Genomic DNA, 26,688 nt, shown 5'->3' with positions numbered 1-26,688 from the left:
GTTCACCTGCCAAAGAGGGTTGTGGGAGTGTCCAGTGAAGGGACCTAGGTTGGGGAAAGAGCCATAGTAGGTGGTGCCTCTTCAACCTTTTAACTTCCAGGCCCCAGAGGCCAGGCTTAGACAGGTAGAGACAGCACCTGATTTCAGAAGAAATCCACTCCTACAAGCCAGTGCTTGTAAAGGCGGTTCTGACTCAGGCTGGCATGATGGTTAAAAGAGAGCTTTATAGTTCTGCAGCCTGGATTCACATCCCAGCTCCACCTTTTCCTACCCATCTTTGAGACCTGGAGACAGTTCCTTAAACTCTCTAAGCCTTGCTTTCCTCATCTATAAAACTGAGACGTGAGAAGTAATCAATGCTAAGTGTTCAACACAGTAGTTGGCACATAATAAGCACTCAATAAAGTTTACTTGTGATTTCAAGTCCAAACCATAGGCAGAACACTTTGGACTTCCTCATTTACTCAGCAAAGGCTAACTGAATACATTCTGGGTCCTGGGCATGTAAATGACTGTCATTCAGTGTGATCAGAGCTGTAACAGGGAATTTTCAAAGCAAGCACAAAAGAGAAAGGGAGGATGTCTCTGAGAAGGTGACCCACAACCTGATTGTTGAAGGATAGGAGGAAAAGATGGGGAGGAAGGGCATTCAAAGCAAAGAGCAAGTGGGAACACGGGCTCAGAACCAGTGGCTTTGAAGGAAGAGGGAGACATCTGGTATGGCTGAAAATGCAAGGTCAGGTAGGGGGGATGATGGAACTTGAGAGGGGAGGTTGGATAGGAAAGATGAAGCCATTTTAAAAAGAACATCCAGTGTGATGCTAAAGATTTTGGTCTTTCATCTAAAGGCAATGAGGAGTCATTTAAGTAGAAAAGAGATATAATCAGAAAGAAAAGACAACAACTCTGTGGCAGAGACACGGCCTATGAACCACTGGAGAGCAAAGACCATGTTAATAATTTCACTCAGCCATTCAAAAAGTTTTTTGAGCACCTACTATGTGCCAGGCACTGAAGCCTGGAGAATACCAAAGTGGGCAAATAACAGATTTGGTCCTGCCATTCACAGAGCTTACAGTCTTTATGGGAAAGACAGATATGAATCAAAAAGAGTACCATGGTGTATGCTATGTAGATCAGGCACATGGGGCTGTGACAGCATTTAACAGAGAGAACAGATTTGAGGGAGGGAGCATGTCAAGGAAGATCCGAGTTTTCATCTAAAGTACAGGTAGAAACTAACTAGGCAAAGATGAGACTCTAAGTTCCAAAAGGTAAAGGACACTGATCACGATGACATCTATGTCCACTACTGCATCTTTCATGCCAAGCAGGGCAGCAGAAGCCAAAACTTAGAAAAGAGCTTTCTTTAGAAGGCGAGCTTGATGCAAGCAAGGATGCCTGGGAGCATTTCCAGGGCCATTGCTGCCTCACTTTCTCTAACTGTCATCACCTTTCTGGTCTCAATTCAATATTAATTTCCTCAAAGGCCTTCCCAGACTCCCCAGTCTAAAGTATTCACTCCGCAGTTATTGTCATATCTTTAATTATATTGTGCCTTTATTTGTCGTTAACGGTCTCCTCCCACTGGACTGTATGCTCCACGAAGGAGGGTACCTTATCTGTCTGGCTGTTTGTATCCCCAGTGCCTAGATCTGTGGCTGACACGTAGGAGGCGATGGACCTGCATTTGTTGAACGAATGAATGAACACCAAGGAAACAGAAACCCGGAGTGCCGGTAGGAGGATTATGACTCGTCCAAGGTCACTCTGGGGTTGAACCTCGAACCCTAGACTCCCAGCTCTAGCGGCCTGGCCTCAGGTGCGACTTACAGTCCCTCTGGCATCATCAGTCTCGGCCCCGCCAAGCAGGCGAGGAGGATCGTGGCCGCCGGGGGCATGGCCGCGGCTCGTCCCAGGCCCGATGCCACCTATTCGGCAGGGCCCAGCCGCGCACTCACCTCGGCGGCTCCACTACCGGCGCTGTGCCGCCGCCACCGCCGCCGCCGCCGCCGCTGCCGCGGTCCACGGTGACAGCTCCCAGTGTGCTGGCACTTCCGGGGTCAAACGGCGATTCCGCAGGCGCAGACAGGAAGCCCCGACCGGCCCCGCCCCCGGTGCTAACAGCCGCCGGGAAGCCGGGCCCGTGGCCACGCCCCCAACCTAAAGACTTCGCCCCCACCAGGAACCGGCTGGACGGTAACCACGCCCCCTTCCCCATCCTATCTTCCAAGAGATTCCACCTCTTGGAAAACACAAGTATTGTACCTGGTCTCTCAGAATCTCAGACTTACATCTCCTTCCTAACCTTCTCAATCATCGTTTTACACATTTCATTCAAAAGAGTAGTTTTAGGGGCGCCTGGGTGGCTCAGTGAGTTAAGCCGCTGCCTTCGGCTCAGGTCATGATCTCAGGGTCCTGAGATCGAGTCCCGCGTCGGGCTCCCTGCTCAGCGGGGAGCCTGCTTCCTCCTCTCTCTCTCTGCCTGCCTCTCTGCCTTTTGTGATCTCTCTCTGTCAAATAAATAAATAAATAAATATTTAAAAAAAAAAAAAGAGTAGTTTTAATAAGTCAGAAGCATGAACATGATGTTGAGCAAAAAAAAGGAAAATAGTACAGATTGCAATTTTGTTTACAGGAATTTCTAGAACCCGCAAGACTAGTGAGCGGTGATGGGATTAGAATGGTGGTTACCTCTGGGGCTGGTGACTGTAAGGGGCCACAAGTGAGACTGGGACATTGCATGTCTTCATCTTTGGGTAGCTACATAGATGTGTTGAACTTGGAAAAGTCATCAAATTGTACACCTATGAGTTGTGCACATTGGTGTGTGTATGCAATACAAATAGGTTTTGCTTTTGTTTTTGTTGTTTTTGTTTGTTTTAAATCAAGAAGGCTGTGCTATAGCTATCTTTTTTTTTTTTTTTAAGATTTTATTCATTTGACAGACACAGAAAAAGAGAGCACAAGTAGGGGGAGCAGCACGTAGAGGGAGAAGCAGGCTCCAGGCTCAGCTGTGGAGGCTGAGCCCCCATGTGGTATAGCTATCTTAAAAGCAAAATGCAAATTTTCCATAGAATGTCTTAGGTGGTATAAGGTTAGTATTTCCAAGTCCCGCTGTGCATCGGAATCATCACAGAAAGCTAGTTAAAAATACACAACCCTGGCTTTCTCTCTGTGCCTAGCACACAGTAAGGATTCAAAAACCACCACTGCCAGGGTACTGGAGTAGCTCAGTTGGTTAACCGTCTGCCTTCTGGTCAGGTCATAATCTCGGGGTCCTGGGATTGGGCCCATGTTGCGCACCCTACTCAGTGAAGAGTCTGCTTCTCCCTCTCCCTCTGCCTCTCCCCCCACTCGTGTGTGTGTGTGTGTGTGTGTTGCATGTGTGCACATGCACTGTCTCTCTTTCTCTCCCTCTCTCAAATAAATAAATAAAATCTTAAAAAAAAAAAAAAGAGAAAGAAAGAAAAGAAACCCAGAAGGGTACCTGGGTGACTCAGTTGATTAAGCATCTGCCTTCTGCTCAGGTCATGATCCCAGGGTCCTGGCTCAGTGGAGAGCCTGCTTCTCCCTCTCCCTCTGCCTGCTGCTCCCCTTGCTTGTGCTCTCTCTATCAAATAAATAAATAAAATCTTAAAAAAAAGAGAGAGAGAGAGAATTACAAGGGATGCCTGGCTGGCTCAGTTGGTAGAGCATGTGACTCTTGATCTTGGTTGTAAGTTTGAGGCCCATGTTGGGTGTAAAGATTACTTAAAAATAAAATCTTTAAAAAAAAGAATTGTAAGTGATAAAAACTATTGTACCATTTTATAGAGGGGTTTAGAGATTAAAACAGGGTCACAAAGCTTGTAAATTGATGGACTGGGGATTTTAACCCAGCTTTGTCTAGCTCCAGAGCTTGCCCTCATAAGCTCTGTACCAAGGACTTGCCCAAGCTCCATGAAACAAGTTTAGGGGTCTCCAGTCCAGGAAGAATTCTGTGACCAAATGCTGCAGACTGAGTCCAAAGAGTGGGTGTGTCCCTTAATTGCTGTCATTTTTCAAACAAGGCTGACCATCTAATAAAATGGAAATGATACCAGACTGACCCAGGAACTCAGGAAATTTCTAGTAGAAGGTCCTGCGTCACTGTCCATCTTACCTTTTAGGAACTAAACTCCTAGCTTCTTCTGCCTGTCTACCTTACTTTTTAGAAACAAACTAACAAACTGCCAGGACAGAAAAAGAAACATTTGAGGAAGATGCCTGCAGTGATGAATCAGAAAGTGCCAGAAGTGACCAACAGTTACCTCAGCCTCCTTGTAATGTTGAAATCCCCTTCTGAGTATTTATCCCAAGCCCTAATCAAAGGACCCTACTTTCCCTTGTTTGGAGAGTCACAGTTTTGGAAGTTGTTCCCTATAATCTCATTATTTGTACGAATACAGATGACGTGTATGACAACTCCTTCTGATGTAGTCCCTGACTTATAACTCGCCAAGGAGTAGACCCACTTCGGTCTGGTAACAGAAGGGGCAGAAAAAGTTGCCAGAAACACCATGTTTTTTTTCCTCTGGCACCACGCACATTGGGCACACAGGAAATATAATCTGTATCTTGGTGATTGGTTGGAAGGAAATCATGAATAGCAGTCTGTGGCACAGAGAAAACTTAAAATAAGACTTCTGGCAAAAATGTATGGGTGAGTTTCATCTTTCCTTATGGGTATTAATATCAACAAGCTAAATAACAGACCTGTAAAAGGACAAATCAGCCAATAAGACAACTAACTTCTTCAAATGCGTCTGTTTCTTCAGTTGTTAAAAGGGGTCATTAATACCTACTTCATCATCATCAGGAAGTTTAATGAGATAATACAGACAATTCCGGCCACAGGATAGGTGCTCAAGAAATTTATAGGAGAGGAAGGAAGAAAGGAGACTCCCTATCACTTGGAGTGTTAACCCTTATGTTTCCTTTATCTCTGTTTTCTCTTCTTTGCCAGAAGAGATTAATAAGAAATGTGAACTTTCAAGGGAGCCATCTTTCTCTAAACCTACATGTGTCCAATTGAAATTAAACTAGAAAGTCATTTTAACAGAAGAAGCCTTAAGCCATACATTAGTCACAATACAGAGGAATCTGGGGGCTTCGATTCTCTAGATTAAAAGAAAAACAACAGGATGCCTGGGTGGCTCAGTCTTGGGCGTCTGCCTTTGGCTCCTGTTGCAATCCAGCAGTGATCCTGGCCTCCTGGGATGGAGCCTTGCCTCTGCTCTCTGCTCTCTGCTCTGTGGGAAGCCTGCTTCTCCCTTCCCCCTCCCCCCTGCTTGTACTCCCTCTCTCAATGTCTCCCTCTGTCAAATAAATAAATGAAATCTTAAAGAAAAACAAAACAAAATAAAACAAAACAGGTAGCTTACTTTAAGAGCAGATATTTGGGTTGCCAATGAAGGCAAATCACCTGTGTTGCCCATAACCAATCAAGTCTTGGGATAACTTGGAAGAAAAACTGTTAGTAGTTGGAGCTGGAAAATTGGCATAGGCATATCCGGGCCTGAATCCCCCTGACCTAGGTGCTCAAAGCCACCTAAAATGAATTAGTATCATCTTAATGCTTCACTCTTCCAGCAAGTATGTGTCTATGGAGAACCCATAGTTGGGTTAGCTGTTGTGTGGCCCACCCAAAGTTCATTTCCTCTGTTCACCTTCCCATTAACAGCAACTTGATTACTCCTCAGGGAATCATTCCTTCCACTTCAGTCCACATGGAGTAGAACTGATTCCTTACCCAGGGTTGAGGGATAAGAAATTGTGCCTGTTATGTCTTACTGTGCAACAAATCACCCCAAAACTCTGTGACTTAAGACAATAATAATCATGGGGTACCTGGCTGGCTAGGTCAGAAGAAAACGTGACTCGCTCTCAGGGTTGTGAGTTTGAGCCCCAAGGAAATTGAAAAAACAATTATTTTTACAATAACATCAAAAAACATAAAATACAGGGGTACCTGGGTGGCTTAGTTGGTTAAGCATCCAACTTTTGATTTTGTCTCAGGTAATGATCTCAAGGTTGTGAGATCTAGCCCTGTGTCAGGCTCACGCTGGGCATGGTGGCTGCTTAAGATTCTCTCTCTCCTTGGGGCACCTGAGTGGTGCAGTCAGTTAAGTGTCTGACTCTTGATTTCGGCCCAGGTCATGATCTCAGGGTTCTGGGTTCAAGCCAGAACCTGCGTCAAGCTCCAACTCAGTGGGGAGTTTTCTTGAAACTTTCTCTCTCCCTCTTCTTCTGCTCCTCTCTCACTTGCATGTGCATTCTCTCTCTCTCTCAGATAAATAAATAAATAAATAAAATCTTAAAAAGAAAAAGAAGCAGCAGCAACACCTGTATGAGCCAGTCTGGGAAGTCACATGGTATCACTTCAGCTGTATTTCTATTGGTCACATAGGCCAGCCTTGGTTTAGTGTAGGAGGGGACCATATAAGGGCATGAAAATCGGAAGACAAGGTTGCTGTGGGCCCATTCAGAAGCTGTCCATCACATCCATCTCAGATGAGTCTGGCCAATTGTCATTTTCCAAACCTGCAGACATAGTGATTGGCTCAAGAATGGATATGTAATCCACGCCTCTCCAATGATACTAATTCTGGATTCTTGGTTGGAGCCAAAGTGATAGAAAACTCTCTTTCTGTTGAGATTGAAGACAGTAAGAAAGAGCTAAGCCTAGAGCTGCCAGAGGCTACTACCTGGAACTTAAGAATGAAACCGCTACAAAGGAAGCAGAGCTGGGAAAAGAAATGGCAAGTGGGGGGCGGGGTAGAGGGAGATGAAAGAGCCTGATGATGTCATTTGATCCCTGGATCCAGGTGCACCTGGATGCAGGTGCACCTGAATCCAGATTCTCCAGACTTTGTTCATTCCTGCTTTCCCTAAGCCATTTTGAGTTGGGTTTCCATTCTACACAATTTCTAGATGCAGAGTCCTTCTTGTGTCTAGTCTATTAGCTTTTTCTGAAGATTATGATTGGCACCCTCTGGGACAAGAAGGAGAGGTTGCTTGTTAACTGTTCGAGCTTGCAAGTTGCTGGCTTTACAAGTCACGGCATAGTAATGAGATCCAGCTTGTGGATTGACCAGGTACACTTTGGGTATGTGCCATCTGGTATCCTTTAAGTAGACCAAGTGTGTTCAGGAGTAAAGCTGGTTAAGAAAATGTGGGAAATAGCTTGATGGTGGAGCCTGAAGATCTGATTTGGGCCGCCTACTCGCTGGGCAACTTTGGACAAGATGTTCAGCTTTTCTGACTCTCCATTTCCTTATCTACATAATAGAAATAGTAATACTTATTCAACCCACTATGTCCATGCAGCAAACATTCATTGAGGACCTAGGATGTCCCAGGTACTGTCAACAAAGCAACAAAAAACTCAGTTCTAGTTTTCAAGGTTTCCACAGTCTCTTCAGATGTATGAATAAGACAGGGAGCATGTGGCTAGTTCAGTCAGTAGACCATGTGACTCTTGACCTTGGGTTATGAGTTAGAGCTCCACATTAGATGTAAAGATTACTTAAAAATAAAATCTTTTTTAAAAAGTATGATTAAAACATGAAATGTAATGTGTTTTGAGGTAAATGTACATAGTGTGAGATATATACATGGTTATTTTGAGGTCACAAAGGAGAAAGTGTCTCAGATGGTGGGATCTGCTTGGACTTTCTGAAAAGGATGCTATTTAATTTGATTTTCAGGGAGTGTGGGAATTTACAGGTTGGACGAGAATAACAGGCAAAGAGCACAGCCTGGGAAAGGACCTAGAGGTATAAAAAAGAATGGACTAGTAAGAAATTGCAAGCAGACCTATATAGCTTGAATCTCAGGGTTTGTGGGTATTCTAAGGAAAGACCAGATTATAAAGGGAGTTTGGACCTCCTCCTGTTGATGGTGGGGAAGGCCCTGAAAGGTCTGAATAGAATTGAGGAATTTCACAAATGTATTTTATTTTATTTATTAATTTACTTATTTGATATAGAGAGAACCAGAGAGCACAAGCAGGGGGGATGGTAGTAGGAGAGGGAGAAACAGACTCCCCACTGAGCAGGGAGCCTGATGCAGGGCTCCTCGATTCCAGGACCTGGGATCATGACTTGAAACAAAGGCAGATGCTTCACCAACTTAGCCAGGCACCCCCACAAATGTATTTTAGAAAGGCCATTCTAGCAGCCTTGAAAGTGCAGAGAATGAATGGTAGCAAGAACAGACATAGGCTTGTATTGCCACTATCAGTTGCTACAAAACACGTGACTCCAAAACTTCATGGCTTCCAATGACATATTATTTCTTGTGATTTTGTGAATTGACTAGGCTCAGTTCTTCTGCTTCACGTGCTGTTGGCTAAGGTTATCATTTGGTTACATTCAGCTGGGTGTTCACTCTAAGGTGGAACATCCAAGAAGTTTCACTCCTATGTCTGACTGGGGTGGCTGGAGCAGCTGGTGGCTGGCTGGGCCTTTCTGGCAACATAGTCTCTCATTCTTCAGTAGTCTAGCCCAGCGATTTTCAAGCAGGGGTGATTTTTCTCCCACAGGGGATGCATGGTAATGCCTAGAAACACTTTGGTTGTCACAAGTGGAGCAGAGGCCAAAGGGGCTACTAACCCTCTGACATTGCTTCAGATAGCCCATCATAGAAGAACCACCACAAAGAATCGTTCGGCCCTAAACGTCAATAGTGCCAAGGTTGAGAGACCTTAGTCTTAGCCCAAGCTTCTTTACGTGGTGACTGGACCTCTAGATTGTAATAGTGGGAGTTGCCAGATCTTTTGAGGCCTGGATTCTGAAACTCATGAATTATTTCCTCCACGTTCTAATGGTCAAAGCAAGCTTCAAGGCCAGCTCTGATTCAAGGAGATTGGAATGAGCCCTCCTTCCCCATCCATGGGCAACCACTAATCTACTTCCTGCCTCTACTGATTTGGGGTAGCCATTTTTTTTCCAGGCAATCTACCACAGCCAGGGAGACTACACAATGAGAGAGATTCACGTGGGAGGTGATAGTGGTTGGAGCGCAGGCAGTAGCAGTTTCCCCAGGAGAAAATGAAACAATAGCAGTGAAATCTCTTTGCAAAGTGTTACATAAAAATACTAATTTCATTATCCACGCTGTCCCCAGCCAGGAACTGCTGTCCCCAGCAGCTTTCTGCTAAGCTGGGCTTTCTCTCAACAGGCCTCTGCACTGTGCCTATCCAATCCCCCTGCCCTCTGTCGAGTTGATCAAAGCATCAAAGCTTCTGCTGACTGGAGAAGAATCTAGAGAATGATCGCTGCAGTGAAAAGTCTCAAATCATCCCCCAGGGCCCCTAATAACAAAACATCTGCTTGTCATTCTCCTCTCCCACTCTGGGTTTTAGTGAGAAAACAGTGTTAAATGATGATAATGATAAACAACTTAGAAACTAAGCCTCCTGGCTTCCAAGAAGGGAGGACTAATTTGAAGGCCACTAATTATCCACTCATGATCATTTACAAATAGTTGTTGTCTTGTCTTCTCTTGCTGGTCTGTGAAGGATAGTTGAAAAGATGGGGAAAAAAATGTTTGATTTAGCCCATTTTTGAAAGAAGAGGTTAGAGAATCCCCAAGTCAAAGAAAGAATCTTATCAAACACATAGTCTAAATTTCTTATTTTATGGATAAGGAAACTGAGGCCCAAAGAGAAGACTTGCTTAGAGTTGCCCTGTAACTGGTGGGTGGCAGAATGGGCACTGGAACCAAAATTTCTGTGCAGGCTCCAACCTAAAACTCCACCCAAAGAGATGAAAGGGTAGCTCTGTCTGCCCCATGCAGCCTGGAGACTGCGCTCAGACCACCCATCAAAGTGGCAATTGGCACGTCCGGGCTTCTCCATAATCATCGGTGTAGGACGATGGAACCACACAACCAGGAGGTGGAAATAATTCCTCAAAGGGTGGGACATGGTTTAAATTGCAGAGGGGGCTGGGGCAGGGAGATCTTTGCTACTTTAAGATTAAACAATTTTTATCTAGTACCATGTTGTGCTTCTCATATAGGACCTGAGAAGAAGGGGTTTCAGCTACTTGTAGATGAGAGGTTGGTACTTAACGTTCTTAACCATTGAACCTGGGGTTCACATGCCACGCAATATTGCCCGCTCTTTAGCTTTCCTAGGGAGGGCATGAAAACGAAGTTACTAGAAGCTATATGCCTTGATCATCGCAAAAAGAGGGAAACCCTAGCCTTCTCATGTTTCCAAGCACAGAACCCAGAGGACTCCAGAATGCAGCCAGGTTATAATTATTCCCTGACATACACATTCCTAGCTAGTTCCCTGCGCTTCCCTTGTGCAGCACTGATCACATTTCATCATCTTATATTTCTTGTGTGATTGCTTAGTCAGTGACCACCTCCCTCTTTGGACTATGTATTCTGACATGTTAGGGACCTCCTCTGTTTTGTTTCCCAACCTCATCCCCAGTTCTTAGCTTGGTAACTGGCACCTGATAGAGTGCAATAAATACTTGTGGAAGGAGAGGCACTTGGGTAGCTCAGTCAGTTAACCTCCAACTCCAGTTGTGATCCCAGGGTCCTGGAATCAAATCCCGCATCTGACTCCTTGCTCAGCGGGGAGCCTGCTTCTCCCTCTTACTCTGCCTGTTGCTCCCCCTCTCTGTGTGTGCTCTCTCTCCCTCTCTGTGAAGTAAATAAATAAAACCTTAAAAAAATATATTTGCAGGGCGCCTGGGTGGCTCAGTGGGTTAAAGCCTCTGCCTTCCGCTCAGGCCATGATTCCAGGGTCCTGGGGTCAAGTCCCGCATCGGGCTCTCTGCTTGGCAGGGAACCTGCTTCCTCCTCTCTCTCTGCCTGCCTCTCTGACTACTTGTGATCTCTGTCAAATAAATAAATAAAATCTTTATATATATATATACATATATATATATATTTTTTTTTTTTGGCAAAAGGATGGGTACTGGCTGGCTGAGTCAGTGGAACATCTGACTTTTGATCTCTGGGTTGTAAGTTTGAGCCCCATGTTGGGTGCAGAGCTTACTTAAAATGAACGTTTAAAAACACATATTTGCAGAAGGAATGATTGAATCAAGATAATCTAGACCAACTCTTCCAGTTCCAAGTGAAGAAAATATGGCAGAGAGATGGGCCAGGCTTACAGAAGTGTCTAATAGCTCCTTGCTATTTATTCACTTAGAGTAGTGCCCAAAACAGGGCTATTTCGGGGAAATGCAAAGCTGAGGGGCTAAGCTGTTTTCCATGCCCTGGACCATTGTAGTCTGTCCCTCTCCTCAAGAAATGACTCCCTTTGAGGTAGGAATTCTAAAGATGGATCCATGGAGGGGCTCCAAAGATCTATGAACTTCCTAAATTGCATACAGATGTAGTTTTTTTCTTTTCTCAGTAGTGAGGCTGCAACACTCTCTTCTGATCCTCAAAAGAATAAGATCCCCCAAATGCTAAGAATCATGCACACCAGCTCTCTGCTAAACCTTTCATCTCCTTCTAGCTGGAAAAGTCACTCCACAGCCCAAGAATCTCTGGTAGCAGAAACATGGCTTAGTGTGAGGCTGTGGGGTCAGCAGTGTTCAGGGCAAGTGGCTTTCTGAATAAGTAAATAGATAGATAGATAGATAGATAGATAGATAAATAAATAAATAAGTAGATGTTCAGCTTCAGTTGGGTGGGGATATCAGGGAAAGTTTCCTGGAATAGGTGGCCTATAATGAACTGTGAAAGTCTGAAAGACTGGAAGTGACATGGGAAAAGGATAGGGTCCGAGATTCCCTTCTGGTAGCTCCAGTGTCCTCATCAACTCCCCATTCCCCAAAGGAAAGCTTGTTTAAATTGTTCAGTATCAGAGTTGTTTTGGTCCAGACACCAGCCTAGCTGTAGAATCCTGTTTTCCCTCTTCCTTTCGGAGGCAATACGGGTTGTTTCTGTGATGACAATCATCGCTGGCGGCCCTTTGTCCCCTCTGATGAATTATTCATCCTGCAAGATAAATTATTAATTTCCAATTCTGTACAGCAAATGCCTGGCAAACAGGTAGAAAGGAGTTGAGACCCTGGGCATGGAGCCACAGACCTCCCCAGGTCCCCTGAAGCAACAAGGCCACCAGGGCCAGGAAATTATGCAGGAATCTGCAAGGGGCTCACCCTGGAATGCACTTGACTGAGGGCAAAGTTTGCACAAGTTCATGGTGCCCATGAAATGACTGGGCTCCATTCTCCCCTGACTCTCAGGCCCCTGGCTTTACTGGGTCTTAGCTGTGGCCCTCCTGCCTGGGTCCTGGGCTGGGCTGCCCTGCATGTCCAGAGTGGGCTCAGGGACATTTGGCAGAGTGACTTGAGTTTGATTCTGAACCTAGAATCCCAGTGGTCCCAGAGTAGTCCAGCAGGGCTTCTCAGCCTCAGTATTATTGGCATTTGGCCCAGATAGTTCTTTGCTGGGGACTGTTCTGTAGGATGTTGAGCAGCATTCCTGACCTCTACCCACTCAATGCCAGTGGCACACCTTCCTCTCCTCCTGGTTGTGGCAACCAAAAATGTCTCTAGACATTATCAAGTGTTCCTTGGGCAGAGGGAGTGGGGAGGAAGTTGCTCCACTTGAGAGCCACTGGGTTAGTGTTTTCTCTTCCTTGAGCCTTTTTTTTTCCCTTGTCTTTTAAGTGGGGATCAGAGTAGTAGTTGCAAGGGTGCAGTATGGTGATCACAGGAGATCACAGATGTCAAATGTTGGTTTAATCAGAGTGTCTCCACCCTGGGGCTTGTCTGCTGCGTGAACTGATGGTTTTTTGTGCTGAAGTCAAAGGCCTGGTTAGGGTTGCGCTCAGATGCAAATAATGGGACAGCCACCTTAACCTGACTTGGCAGTGAAGGAGAGCAAGGGGTTCCGGTAACTGAGAACCAGAAGTGGGTGGAGTTTCAGGTTTGGTTGATTTGACAACTCGCACATGTCCTCATCCTCAGAGACCAGTTTTTTCTGTTTCCGGTCTACTATATACAAGTGAGAACTGGTACTGGGGCCTCAGGATCCTGGAATGACCTCCAGCAGTAGTTGGCACTGTGGCCTTCTTATTCATTTTAGTGTCCAGAAGAACACATCTGTTCCTGCTTTCCAAGACTGAACCCTCAGTGTCAGCCTGGCTGGGCCACTTAGGTCACAAGCCCACTCTGAAATTAGCATCTACATCTAATGGAATGGGTGTGTAGGTTGGCTTAAGCCCTTTAAGTCCCACCTCTGGAACTTGGAATCACCTCCCCCAGTATATGGCCATGCAGATACCATGAAGATCTAAGCATGGATAGGATCTAGTAACCATTCCTGAACCAATCATTCTAGCTAGAGGGGAGGAACAGACCATGCATATTGGCTGGATCTGGGACTTGACCAAACTTTGGAGCTGAGGGTGTCTGGAGGTGGGGAGGTCACTTCACCCAGTTATAAGGACTGAAAGTGGGGGAGGCTTGGTTTTCCAATCCCCAAATAGGGATGCTGCTACCAGAAAAGGAGGAATAGGTGCTGAGCAGGCAAGAATGCAAGGTGTCTACTGCAGGTGGTTAAGAGAGGGCCCATGGATGGTGGTGGAAGGGGGGATGTTTGTATATCTATAGAGTAGATCAAACATCTCTGTGTACCACTTCAGGTCCTCTTGGGCTCACCTTTTATTCTGACCTGTGATAGATGATCCCAGGTGCAGCTTGACAACACCTCACCGCTCTCTCTTCTGCCACAAGGGATGGGGGGTACTTGTCAGGCTTGGTACTCACCATGTGTGGCCCAAAAGTGTGAGATGTTAATGCTCTGTGAAGCAGCTCTTGACCATGGGGAATGGGAGCTGATGGCTAAATATTTCCCCACTGGTTGGCTCTGTTAGTGGAGCATGGGACTCCTGATCTCAGAGTTGTAAGTTAGAGCCCCATGTTGGGTGTAGAGATTACTTATGAAAAAAATTTTTATGGGGTGCCTGGGTAGCTCTGTTGGTTAAGTGTCTGACTCTTGATCTCAGCTCAGGTCTTGATCTCAGGGTCGTGAATTCAAGCCCTGAATTGGGCTCCATGTTGGGCATGGAGCTTACTTAAAAAAATTAATTAATTAAAATAAAATATTTAAAGTCTTCCCCCTTTGTTCTTGGAGTCGATGCTCCTGAGATATATTTCCTAAGGGATTTCAAAAGATCCCGAGGGATACTCATGATTCATCCTTGTTCTGGCTCGAGTTCCTTGCTTGTCCTTCACTCCTGCTCCCTGGGGCTACTTCCTAAATAAACTATGCACACAGAAACCTTTATCTCAGACTCTAATTCTAGGGGAACCCAAGATAAGTCAAAGATTTGAGCTAGTCCAAGATTTAGATTTAAGGCTTTATGATGTTTAGGCAACATGTGAGACATTAACAAAAGTAAGTTTCATGCCTTTACATTAACCTCCTGCCTGCTGATTGGGGGCCCGCACAGAAGAAAATGCACTCAGGGACTGAAAGTCAAAAAACTCTTGAAACCCAGTGAGTCCTAAGCCTTTGCTGGCAGGAGGCAGCAGCCTCACAGCTAGGCGGGCAGGCAGGCAGCAAGAGCGGCCCAAGATGAAACTGTTATCCCGAGGAGCTGTCAGAGGCTGACTGGAGGCCTTGGGAACTATATCAAGATGTTACCAGGCAAACTGGGAAGGCTGCCCTGCCTCAGCTGAGACCCTATGATTCTGACTGATGTGGCAGGACACTGACACGTCCCCACTCCACTCGAGCTTGAAGTGCTCTCTTGGGGTGGCCTGCCAGAAACAAGGCACAAAACAAACCTTTGCAGAGACGGTGAGAAGGGCCTGGAGAATGGGTTGTCTCCCTTTCTCTAGCAGCCTTGCCTCTGCATAGCCGGCTACAGACTTGTCATCATACATCTCTGCTTCCTGCTCCCCGGGGCTCAGCTTCCTCCACTGATGCCCACTGACAATCCCTGAGATCATTTGGATGAACACCTCCCTTTCTTGATCCTCTGGCCCTTGCCCCTATACTTGCTCTGCTCCATGCCCCCTCCCCCCATAGGGCCTTCATCCACCTCTCCTGGGCTCAACCCTTGCTCCTGGCTGCCAATAAGGTCAACAGGCCCAGTGCATCTTACCTTTTCACAATTCTCTACCTCTCTAACAGAAAAACATAGCAGAGTTGACAGGGCACAAAAGCAGACCAATTTACACATATTTGGCCGTATCTCAGATTATGGACAGGACTACCAGAGGAATCTGGGGCAGGATTGAACGGTTACTGATTAACCCCAATCTGACTGTGCCACTTCTTGGCTTCATAATTTTCAGCGGCAGCCCATGGTAGTTCAAGGGCCTGTGTAGGGTATTCAAGCCTTGTCTCATCTGTGTCCCATAACATCCAACCAGTGAGCTCCATGACCATCCCACACTCCCTCTAATTCCCATGCTTATGCCTCAGCTGGCCCCACTGCACAGGAGGCATTTTCACTCCTAGTCCCCTATTACTTGGCTTACTTTGAACCATTTTCCAGGTCTCAGTTGACTGCCACCTCCTCCAGGAAGCCTTCCTTACTTTCTCAAACTGAGCAAGGTTTCTCCTGGAGGCCCCCAAATTACCCCAAATAAACTTTAGCACATTGCCCTATACCTATTTATGTGTTTGTTTCTTACAACAGGTAATAAATTCCTTGTCATTCAAGTACTATCCCTAGTTTACCATCATTCTGTCAGGGCCAAGCACTATGCCTGACACAGAGAAGGTGCTAAGTAAGTTTTGTTGAATAAATATTAGGAGACTTCAAAGTGTCTCATAATTTGAGTTGAGAGTTTATTAAAGGCAATAAAATTTCAGGTTTTATATAATACTTAAAAGTAGAAAAATAATTCATGCATTAATAGGGAGTATTAATAATATTACCTAGTTACAGGGGCACCTACATGGCTCAATTGGTTAAGAGTCTTCCTTCAGCTCAGGTCTTGATCCTGAGGTCCTGTGATCAAGCCCCACATTGGGCTCCCTCCTTAGCAGATAGTCTTTCTCTCTCTCTGCCCTTCTCCCTGCTCATGTTCTCTCTCTCAAATAAATAAAATCTTTTTTAAAAATTACCAAGTTAAGGGGAGCCTGGGTGGCTCAGCTGGTTAAGCATCTGCCTTCAGCTCAGGTCAAGATCCCAGGGTCCTGGGATTGAGCCCTGCATTGGATTCCCTGCTCAACGGGAAGTCTTCTTCTCCCTCTCCTACTCCTTCTGCTTGTGTGTCCCTCTCTCGCTGTTTCTCTCTCTGTCAAATAAAGAAATAAAATCTTTAAAAAGTTTTTAAAAGAATTACTAAGTTAGGGGCGCCTGGCTGGCTCAGTGGGTTAAAGCCTCTGCCTTTGGCTCATGTCACGATCCCAGGGTTCTGGAATCGAGCCCCACGTCGGGCTCTCTGCTCCGTGGGGAGCCTGCTTCCCCCTCTCTCTCTCTGCCTGCCTCTCTGCCTACTTGTGATCTCTGTCTGTCAAATAAATAAATAAAATCTTTAAAAAAAAAAAGAATTACTAAGTTATATTCATATGTCAAATATATCTTTGTACAGACACATATTTTAAAACTCATATGGCCACAAATTTTTAAAAAAACACTGTTAAAAACAGAAAGTAAATAAATACGCAACAACCTAACAACACGAGCATTGTTTATTTTCCTCCAGTCTTCGCCTTTGGGCAGGCATATTTACCCCAATTACAGCAAGAGCTATTTCTACCCTTCACTTAACATTAGAGCATCAACATTTTTTCATCTTGGAATCACTGCCTTTGTAGCTAAAAGGAACTTAAGAAATGGTTTCATCCATCTGTTTCATTTTCAGAGAAAGGAACTGAGGCCTGGAGCCATGACTGGCTCAGAATCACCTAACAAAATGACAACTCTAGTTTCTAAACTTCCTAATATGTGATGTCAATTTCCTGCCCCATAGCCTTTGAGATTTTCTCAGATACTCTCTACTTCTGGATCTAAACAGGAAAATACTCTAAAAAGAGGATTTGGAAGCACGGATGGATCATAATTGGACTTATATGCAATTGCTTTTCAGGATTTAATGACATATAGTTTTTTACTTCTGCTGGAGCTCTCCCACACGGCTGGTGGGAGGGTAAATGACACTGGTACAACCACTTCGGAAAACTTGCTGAGATTACTTCCCAGAGCTGCACATCCACCTATAACTCAAAATTCTCCTACATACACTCCCATCAGAAATGAGTGCTTGGCTCAATTGTTAGGCATTTGCCTTTGGCTCAGGTCATGACCCCAGTGTCCTGGGATGGAGCCAGGTCCCTGCTCAGCAGGAAGCCTGCTTCTCCCTCTCCCACTCCCCTTGCTGTGCTCCCTCTCTCACTGTGTCTCTCTCTGTCAAATAAATAAATAAAATCATAAAAAAAGAGAAATGAGTGCTTGGGTCCATCAAATGAGATGTACAAGGAGATTCACAGCAGCCTTATTCATAGTAACTCAAAATTAGAATCAACCTAAATGTCCATCCACAGTAGAATGGGGAAATAATTGCAGTATCATCATAGAATAAAATACTACACAGCAATGAAAATCAACAAAGCTCTACTATGTGTCAAATGATGGATGAATCTCATGAGCTCAATGTTAAGTGAAAAAGGCCAGACAGACATAAAGGAGAATATGCTGTATGATTCAATTTATTTATTTTATTATTATTTTAAAACTTTTTTTAATTTATTTGACAGAGGGAGAGAGTGAGCACAAGCAGGGGGAGCAGCAGGCAGAGGGAGAGGGAGAAGCAGGCTCCCCACTGAGCAGGGAGCCCAATGCAGGACTCAATCCCAGGACCCTGGGATCGTGACCTGAGCTGAAGGCTGAGGTTTAACCCACTGAGCTACCTAGGCATCACTATATGATTCTACTTACATAAAGTTTAAAATAGGTTTACATAAAAAGTTTACACAAAATAGGTTATGGGGGAGGCTATTTACTTAGAGGGGTCATTACTGTTTACTTAGAGAGTACTTAGGTAGGTTTGGAGGCTGATAACATTCTATACCTTTATAGAGATGTTAGTTACATTAATGATTAGATACGTAAAACTTCATTGGGATGGACACTTAAAATTTGTGTATTTTCAGGGCACCTGGGTGTCTCAGTGGGTTAAAGCCTCTGCCTTCAGCTCAGGTCATGATCCCAGGGTCCTGGAATCGAGCCCCGCATTGGGCTTTCTGCTCTGCCAGATCCTGCTTCCTCCTCTCTCTCTCTCTGCTTGCCTCTCTGCCTACTTGTGCTCTCTCTCTCTCTCTGTTAAATAAATAAGTGGGATCTTTAAAAAAAATGTAGTTAAAAAAAATTGTGTATTTTCTGTGTGAAATAAAATTTTTAAAATATATTATGCTCCCCAAACTGGTGCAATCTGAGTAAGGTATGCAGTCTTATTAATGTCCTGTTTTTGAAAATGCACTGTAGTTGCATGAGATGTTGCCATTGGGGAAGCTGGGGAAGTACGTAGACTCTCTCTGCACTATTTTTGCAACTTCTTGTGAGCCTGTAACGATTTCAAAATATGAAAGTAAAAAAAAAAAAATCGTATGCTCCCTACTTCCATTACAAAATCAGATATTGTAAATATATTACTTTTTTTTAAAGATTTTATTTATTTGTCAGAGAGAGAGAGAGAAAGCATGAGCAGGGGGAGTGATAGGCAGAGGGAGAGGGAGAAGCAGGCTCCCTGTCAAGCAGACAATCTAACATGGGGCTTGATCCCAGGACCTGGGATCATGACGTGAGCCAAAGGCGGACACTTAAAAGACGGAGCCACCCAGGCATCCCAACATATTACTTTTTAAAAAAACATATTATTTTTTTCAATCACCCTCCTTCTTACCTTCAACCAAACTTATGGATCAAATAAATTTATTTTCTTTTCCAAGTAGTTTTAGGCCCTCTTCTCCCTCCCCCCACCTTTTTTTTTTTTTTAAGATTTTATGTATTTATTTGACAGAGAGAGAGAGCGAGAGCAGGAACACAAGCAGGGGGAGCAGGAGAGGGAGAAGCAGGCATCCCAATGAACAGGGAGCCCGATGTGGGGCTCAATCCCAGGACGCTGGCATCACGACCTGAGCAGGAGGCAGACACTTAATGACCCAGTCACTGAGACACGCCCCCCCTCTTTTTTAAGGAGGCTTATCTCCCAACATGGGGCTTAAACTTGTGACTTTGAGATCAAGAGTTGCCCACTCCACCGTCTGAGCCAGCCAGGTGCCCCTCTTCCTTTCCTTTTTTTTTTTTTTTTTAAATAAAGTTTTATTTATTTATTTGACAAACAGAGATCCCAAGTAGGCAGAGAGGTAGGCAGGGAGTGGGGTGGGGGGAGCAGACTCCCTGCTGAGCAGAGAGCCTGCTGCAGGGCTCTATCCCAGGACCCTGAGACCATGACCTGGGCCAAAGGCAGAGGCTTAACCCACTGAGCCACGCAGGCACCCCCCTATTTTTTGAGTGTCATTGTTCCTGGCCTGTTCCTCTTTTCTGCCCCTTCCGTATCACCCCACCTTGGTGAATACCTTCCCTGAGAAGGCATCTTCATAACATCTTACTATCCACTTGTTGAATCCAAGAGCTGGGGAGCCTAGAACTCTTTTCACCCTCCTCCCTGCTCCGACCCCTAGTAACCTATGGCCAGGTCTCTAATTTGTAAGTCTGGGTTTACCTGTTTGGGAAATGGGTTGAATAATAGATGCCTACCTCACTAGGGTGTTGAACTTTAATTACTGTTTGCAGTATTGCTTAAGATGTTGAGATGAAAGGCAATTTTCAAAGTCCATGTTATGGGCATTAGTAATAAAGCTGAAGAATTTGTTTGTGAGTTTGCAAGGTTGTCATAACTGGGAGAGGGGGAATAAAAGTTGATTTTATGTGGAAAAACCTTGCCCAAAAACCAGCCACAGATCCTGGTTGGTCTGTATAAATAGCAAGAACATGTTGTACCTCAAAGGACTTCACAAATTTCATATTCTTCCATGCCCCTAAAAAGATAGAACCCACACTTCCAAAGTTGAAAACAAGGAGTTACCTGGGGTTAGAAGGCAGGAAATTCAGGGACCGATTTTTGGCTGAGTTCATTCATGGTTCTTTTCGCAATTTTCAAGAAAAATGCAGTTAAAGCACAGGGTTCTTTTTTTTTTTTTTTTTTACTGTCAACACTTTGCTTTTCCTTTTTGCATTCTGATCACATTTCCACCAATATAGCAGTTAACAATTAACACCAATATAGGTAGTTAAAGAAATCTACCATTTGTGTGAGCACTTTATAAGGGAGGGTAGGATCAAATAAAAAGCTAAAACTCAGCCCATGTCCTCAGAGCATTTATCATCAAGCTGGAGGATAAATAAGAACGAGTGGCCTATATTTAGAATTTATTTCATGGTGCCCTGTTATTAATAATAACTGCCCCCCTTTGGAGTGTCCATAGCCTTTTGAAATGCTTTACTTCATTTGATCCACCGACAGTGCTAGAATGACAAGCTCTGATGTGAGGGTGAGAAAGCTCAGACAGAAGTGACTTTTCTAAGGCTACACAGCTTGCAAGTGATGGTGTTGGTTCTTAAACATAGTCTTGGGAATTAGGACGGTCTAGAGGAATCTAGTGGAAGGATCTAGTGGTCTTTCCACTATACTGTCATGCCTGGTTGTTACTCAGCCCTGGCCTTTTGTCCCAGGTTTAAGCCAGCCTAGCTCAAAGATCAAGGCCATGTTGCTTCTACTCCAAGAAAGGAGTTACGTAGAGTTTAAGGGTATGAGTCTTGAACTCAAGCTCTGGATTAATTACTGGCTCGTAATACTACATGGATTGGACAAATGAAACTTTATTCTACTGAATCTCCATGTCCTCATCTGTTAAATGGAGATCTAATAACAGTGTCTTCTTCTTGCTAGGTTCAGTTAAAAGAGATAATCTATGGAGAGAGCACAGAGCCCAGTGCCTGACATATATAGACCATTCTTTTTAAAAAATATTTTATTATTTATTTGAGAGAGAGAGAGAATGAGAGACAGACAGTGGGACAAGGAACACAAGCAGGAGGAGTGAGAGAGAGAGAAGCAGGCTCCCATCAAGCAGGGCTTGATCCCAGGACCCTGGGATCATGACTTGAGCTAAAGGCAGCTGCTTAACAACTGAGCCATCCAGGTGCCCCTGTATTGGGTAAATGCACCTTCTCCGGAAAGAAACCATCTGGTCAAGCAGTCAAAAAAATTAAAAACAAAAACAAACAAACAAACAAGCAACAAAAAACCCCAAACACCTATTTTAAGACAATCATAGATTTACATGCTAGTTGTAAGAAATAGTAGCAACAGAGATTCCCTATGTCCTTCACCCATTTGTCCCTAATGATCGCAACTTATCTAACTATAGTACACTATCACAGACAGGAAATGGATGTTGATACAACCCATCTACCTTATTTGGATTTCACCAGTTTCACATGCACCCATTTGTGTATGTGTGTGTGCTTAGTTCTCTGCAGTTTTATCACATGTGTAGATTTGTTTAACCATTACCACAATCAAGATACAGAACATTTCTGGGTTCAGTCAGAAGAGCACGCGACTGTTGATCTTCGGGTCGTGAGTTCGAGCCCCACATTACATGTAGAGATTACTTGAATGAATAAATATGAATAAATAAACTTAAAAAAAAGATATGGAACGCTTCCAATATTTGCAGTTCAAGGGTTCCTTGGGTCACACTTCATAGTCATAGCCTTTCCCTTCCTCTTCACTTCCCTAACCTTTTGGCAACCACTAAGCTATTCTCCATGTATTTAATTTTGCATTTTATCCTTTCAAGAATGTTATGCGTATATACAAAATCATGCAGTATGTAGCCCTTTTGAGGTTATTCCTTCTTACTCAAGCATAAGTCCCTCGAGATTCCCTGGAGTTATTACATGGATCAATACTTACTTCCTTTTCATTGCTGAGTTGTATTCTGTTGTGTGAATGTATAACAGTTTGCTTTAAATTCACCCACTGAAGGACATTCATTTGTTTCAGTTTGGGGCTATTATGAAGAAAGCTCTGGATGATCACACACAGGCTTTGGTGAACATAAGTTTCCATTTCTCTGGAACGAATGTCCAAGAGCAAAATTGTTGAGTATTGGTAAGCATATGCTTAGTTTTGTAAGAAACTGCCATACTTTTTCGCAGAGGGACTCTGCTATTCTACATTTCCACCTGCAGTGTTTAAGTGATCCAGTTTCTCCATATCCTCATCAGCATTTGAGGTTCATTAGTTTTTATTTTAGTCATTCTTATACATGTGTGGTTATATCTCATTTTGGTTTCAATTTGCATTTCTCTGCTGACAAATGATGTGGAAACTCTGCTTATTTGCCATCCATATACATCCCTTCAGTGGGATATCTGTTTAGGTCTTTTGCTTATTTTCTAATTTTTCACATTTACTGTTGAATTTGAGTTCTTTGTTAGGAATGTAATTTGCAAATATTTTCTCCAGTCTGTACCTTGCCTTTTCATCTTCTTCACAGGGTCTTTCAAAGAGCACAAGTTTTTTGTTTTGATGTGGTCCAACTTCTCAACTCTTCATTTTGGGGCTTATGCTTTTAGTGTCAAGTCATTTGCCTAGTCCTAGATCTCAAAGATTTTCTCCCATTTTTTTTTCTAAAAATTTTATGGTTTTACGTTTTATGTTTAAGTCCTTGATCTGTTTTGAGTTAATTTCTGTATTTGGTGTGTGGTTTAGGTCACTGTTCAATTTTTCTGCCTATTGATGACCAATTCCTCCAGGACATTTTTTTTTAAAGGCTATTTTTTTCCCTATTGAATTGCTTTTACAAAAATCAGTTGCCATATTTGTGCGGATCTATTTCTGGGCCCAGAACCAAAAACAATCTTGACTTAGATATTGTACTTGGGCGAACAACACACAAGAAACCAATCCATACAAAGACTGAATGAAGACTAACATGTGATGCATTTATCAAACAACCTAATGCTCTATGTAATTAAGTGTGACACTGGAAGAAATTGACTGTGAGTACCCTGATCATTCAAACACAGGCTCAGGAAAGTGATCCAAAGCAGCAGGGTGTATTGAAACAGGCCCTGACTTTGGGTCCCAGAGCTCTGCAATCAGACTGTGAGTCCATCATTTATCATCTGAGAGACATTGAGCAGATAAGGGAGTTAACCTGGGGCCTCAACTTTCCCCTTCTTCATGGAGATCATGTTACCTGCCTCTCAGGACTAGTTTGTAAACCAGTGAGATGGGGATCTGAAGAATGGTTGACAGTGAACTCGGTCCACAATAGCTATGTCAGAGACAGATCTGAGGGATGGGTTGGAGGTCTTATCTCACATTCTCTATCAACCCTAACCCAAGCATCCACTCTAAGTAAAAAGTGTGTGTACTTTGTCAATATTCCTTCCAAATACAGCACTGAGTCCCTCCCTTCAACCAAGCTACTGTTCTTAGATTCTTCTCTTATAGAAACTGCAAAGATTCTATACATGTACAGTATACATACAATTACATATAGTACATAGTACAGCATACTATATACACTGGATATCTTTTCCCCAGAATATCAGAATGTGGTGGGATTGTCCTCAGGATTGGCATTCAGAGGTCCCCATTTCAACTTTATCTGGCCACTGACTCACTCTCCAAATGAGGTTGATCATCTTTCTCTGGACATCAGCTATTCCCTGGAAAGGGGCAGAAACTTGATGCCCATCTCCCAAGGTTGTTTAGGAGAACCAATAAAAAACAAAATGGAGAATACCTAGTGACTTCTTCATACTTTCTTTGTGTTAAACACTGTTGACCAGTGGTCGTAAATTATGGCTCAGGCCCCAGCTCTGCCCTCCTCTCTCCCCTTGGCCTGTTTTTGTATGGCCTGAGAGCTGAGAATGATTTTTACATTTTGATTTTTTAAAAAAGATTCCATTTATTTATTTATTTGAGAGAGAGAGTGAGCTGGGGAGGAGCAGAGGGAGAGGGACAAGCAGACTCTGCACTGAGCATGCAGCCCCATGCAGGGCTCAATCCCATGACCCTGAGATCATGACCTGAGCTGAAATCAAGAGTCAGATGCTCAACCAACTGAGCTAACCAGCTGCCCCTGTTAGCTTTTTTTTTTTTCTTTTAAGATTTATTTATTTGAGACACACAGAGGGGTAGAACAGATGTGTGGGCAGGGGGAGGGGAGAAGGAGAGAGAGAGAGAAGCAGACTCCCCTCTGAGCCCGGATCCTAGTGTGGGAATTTATCCCACAACCCAAAATCATGACCTGAGCTGAAATCAAGAGTAAGATGTTTGGGACGCCTGGGTGGCTCAGTTGGTTAAGCAGCTGCCTTCAGCTCAGGTCATGATCCCAGTGTCCTGGGATCGAGTCCCACATCGGGCTCCTTGCTTGGCAGGGAGCCTGCTTCTCCCTCTGCCTCTGCCTCTGCCTGCCACTCTGTCTGCCTTTGCTCGCTCTCTCCCTCTCTCTCGCTGATAAATAAATAAAATCTTTAAAAAAAATTATAAAAAAGAGTAAGATGTTTAACCAACTGAGACACCCAGGTCCCCCAAATTTTAAGGGATTGTTCAAAGGAAGAAGGGAGAAAGGAAGGAAGGAAGGAAGGAAGGGAAGGTCCACAAAGATGTATGTGGTTTGTAAATCCCCAAATATTTACTATGTGGCCCTTTACAGAAAAAAAATTGCTGGCCCCTGCTATAGAGGATAAAACCGAGGCTCCAAGAAGAGAAGGATGTCACATACCTTGGTCACACAACAAGGAAATAGTCAAGCTATGTGTTCATCCATCCTTCCAAAATATATAGTGATAAAGGAGATTTGTGTATTGGGACTCACAAAATGGAGGCTGCCCCAGTGGCCTGAGCCACATCATAAACCTAAACTTAAGTCAACCCCCACTTAAACGAAAAATATTCCAAAACTGTCTTGGAACCCTAACACACACCAATCACAATCCTCCAATTAAGTTTAAGCTAGCTCCCCTTACCCTAGAAAACAGGACCTACTACCCTTACCAGGAAATCCCTGACTTCCTAGTCCATCGTGCCCTATTTCCATGTTATTGCTTATAACGTTCTATAAAATTTGCTCTTTGGGAAGAGAGCTCCACTGCTTGTGAGGTATTGTGCTTTCCCAATCCATGGATTATTTCCTCTTGAATAAAGGACATTCAACTCATTATTAAATTGTATCACTGTTGTCATTCAACAATAGATTTGGACTCCCTTTCTATATAAGGATAACATGCTCCCAAAATCATGGGATGGTGCAGCATTTTTCTTTTTTTTTTTTTAAGATTTAAAAAAATGCATGTATTCAACAGAGAGAGAACAAGAAGTGGGGAGCAGGAGAGGGAGAAGCAGTTTCCCTGCTGAGCAGGGAGCTCGATGCAGGGCTTGATCTCAGGACACTGGGATCATGACTTGAGCTGAAGGCAGATGCTTAACAGACTGAACCACCCAGGTGCCCCAGGGCAGTAATTTTCAACGTGAATTCCAAGGAGCCCAGATTCCAGGAATTGCCCAGAAATAACATGTCCTCCACTCAAATGACTTCTGGAAACTGAAAACTCTTTAACTTCCTCTTAGAATGTCACCAGGTCTATCAGCATACCAAGGCTCTGAGAAGTTCAACAGCAGAGAAAATAACCTGGTTACCTTTGTTGAACTCAGCATATTCCCCAATTTATCAGCCTAGGAAACTCTTATTTTGTTCTATTTATTTCAATGATAGCGGTGTAATATCACTCACCTGAAACATTCGGGAAATTCTGAAGTTGTAGGCCAATCACTTGGTTTGAAAGCTGACCAGGCAGGCCCCTTCTCGGTTGTAGTAACTTGAGCAAGTGACCCAACTCTTCTGAGCCTCAGAAGTGAAAGCTCATTTCCACATACATAGACATCTCTGATCCTGTTTCCTGCCTTTGGAGGCAAGTTTCTCACCAAGGCATTCATTGGCAATCTGCCATGCTGTTGCACTCCTGGTAGAGGAGGTTTGGACTTTATTTTTTCTCTCTGGTTGGGTAAAAATTCTGTGATTTCCCAGAAAAATAGAGGCCTCTGGATTATACCCACTACCCCTTTATGTCATGTATGTCCTGATAAAGGAGGATGGAGTGGGTCAGGTTCTAGAATACTTGACCTTAAAAAGTCAAGAACATAGGACTCAGGGAGACAGATGGAACACGTCCAATAAAAAGGATTTGTTAACATCCAGAGACTTGATGGAACAAGGTTGATTATTTCCTAGGGGTGCTGATGGAGGAATTTGTCATATTAAAAGAATGCAACCATTATGGAATCCAGCCTGCACTCTATGATTAACACCACATTAAATCATTGAATTTCAGCAAGTTTCTAGCCTTAGAATGAATGGTAAGCTTGTCTCACAGAGAGATGCCCAAATAAACCCGTACTTGCTCCAGTTGGTTTGTTCAATGAATAGGTCAGTTTTCTTCTGCCTTTAGGTCCTTTCATGTGCTGTTCCATCTTCCTGAGTCATCCTTTCTCTTTTGTCTGATTAAGTTCTACCTTTCCTTCTAGTCTGTGCTTCAATGTTACCTGCCCCCACCCTGTAAGTGTGGGGTAGGTTCCCTACATGACTGCCACCATAAGTCTTGTATCTTCTCCATCAGAGCACTCAGCCGACCTTCTG

The 26,688-nt window shown here is 43.9% G+C and overlaps 1 protein-coding gene across 9 annotated transcripts in view; it reads right to left on the bottom strand.

Annotated features, from left to right (window-relative positions):
* Positions 1–25,803, bottom strand: part of ASCC2 (activating signal cointegrator 1 complex subunit 2) — a 65,203-nt gene extending 39,400 nt beyond the window's left edge. For 3 of the 9 annotated variants that reach the window (XM_044243951.1, XM_044243952.1, XM_044243956.1), the window contains exon 1: positions 1,962–2,038. The gene's annotated coding sequence lies outside the window, so the exon portion shown is untranslated. Of the gene's footprint in view, positions 1–1,833; positions 1,899–1,961; positions 2,040–25,785 lie in introns of those variants that run through there. The other 6 variants (XM_044243948.1, XM_044243954.1, XM_044243953.1 and 3 more) reach the window with 4 other exon arrangements.
* Positions 25,804–26,688: the final 885 nt, after the last annotated feature.

The sequence above is a fragment of the Neovison vison genome, chromosome 3 (assembly GCF_020171115.1).
Source record: "Neovison vison isolate M4711 chromosome 3, ASM_NN_V1, whole genome shotgun sequence".
NCBI classification, from domain to species: Eukaryota; Metazoa; Chordata; class Mammalia; order Carnivora; family Mustelidae; genus Neogale; species Neogale vison.
Note: the sequence above shows the minus strand (reverse complement) of the source record. Positions and strands in the feature narration are given on the sequence as shown.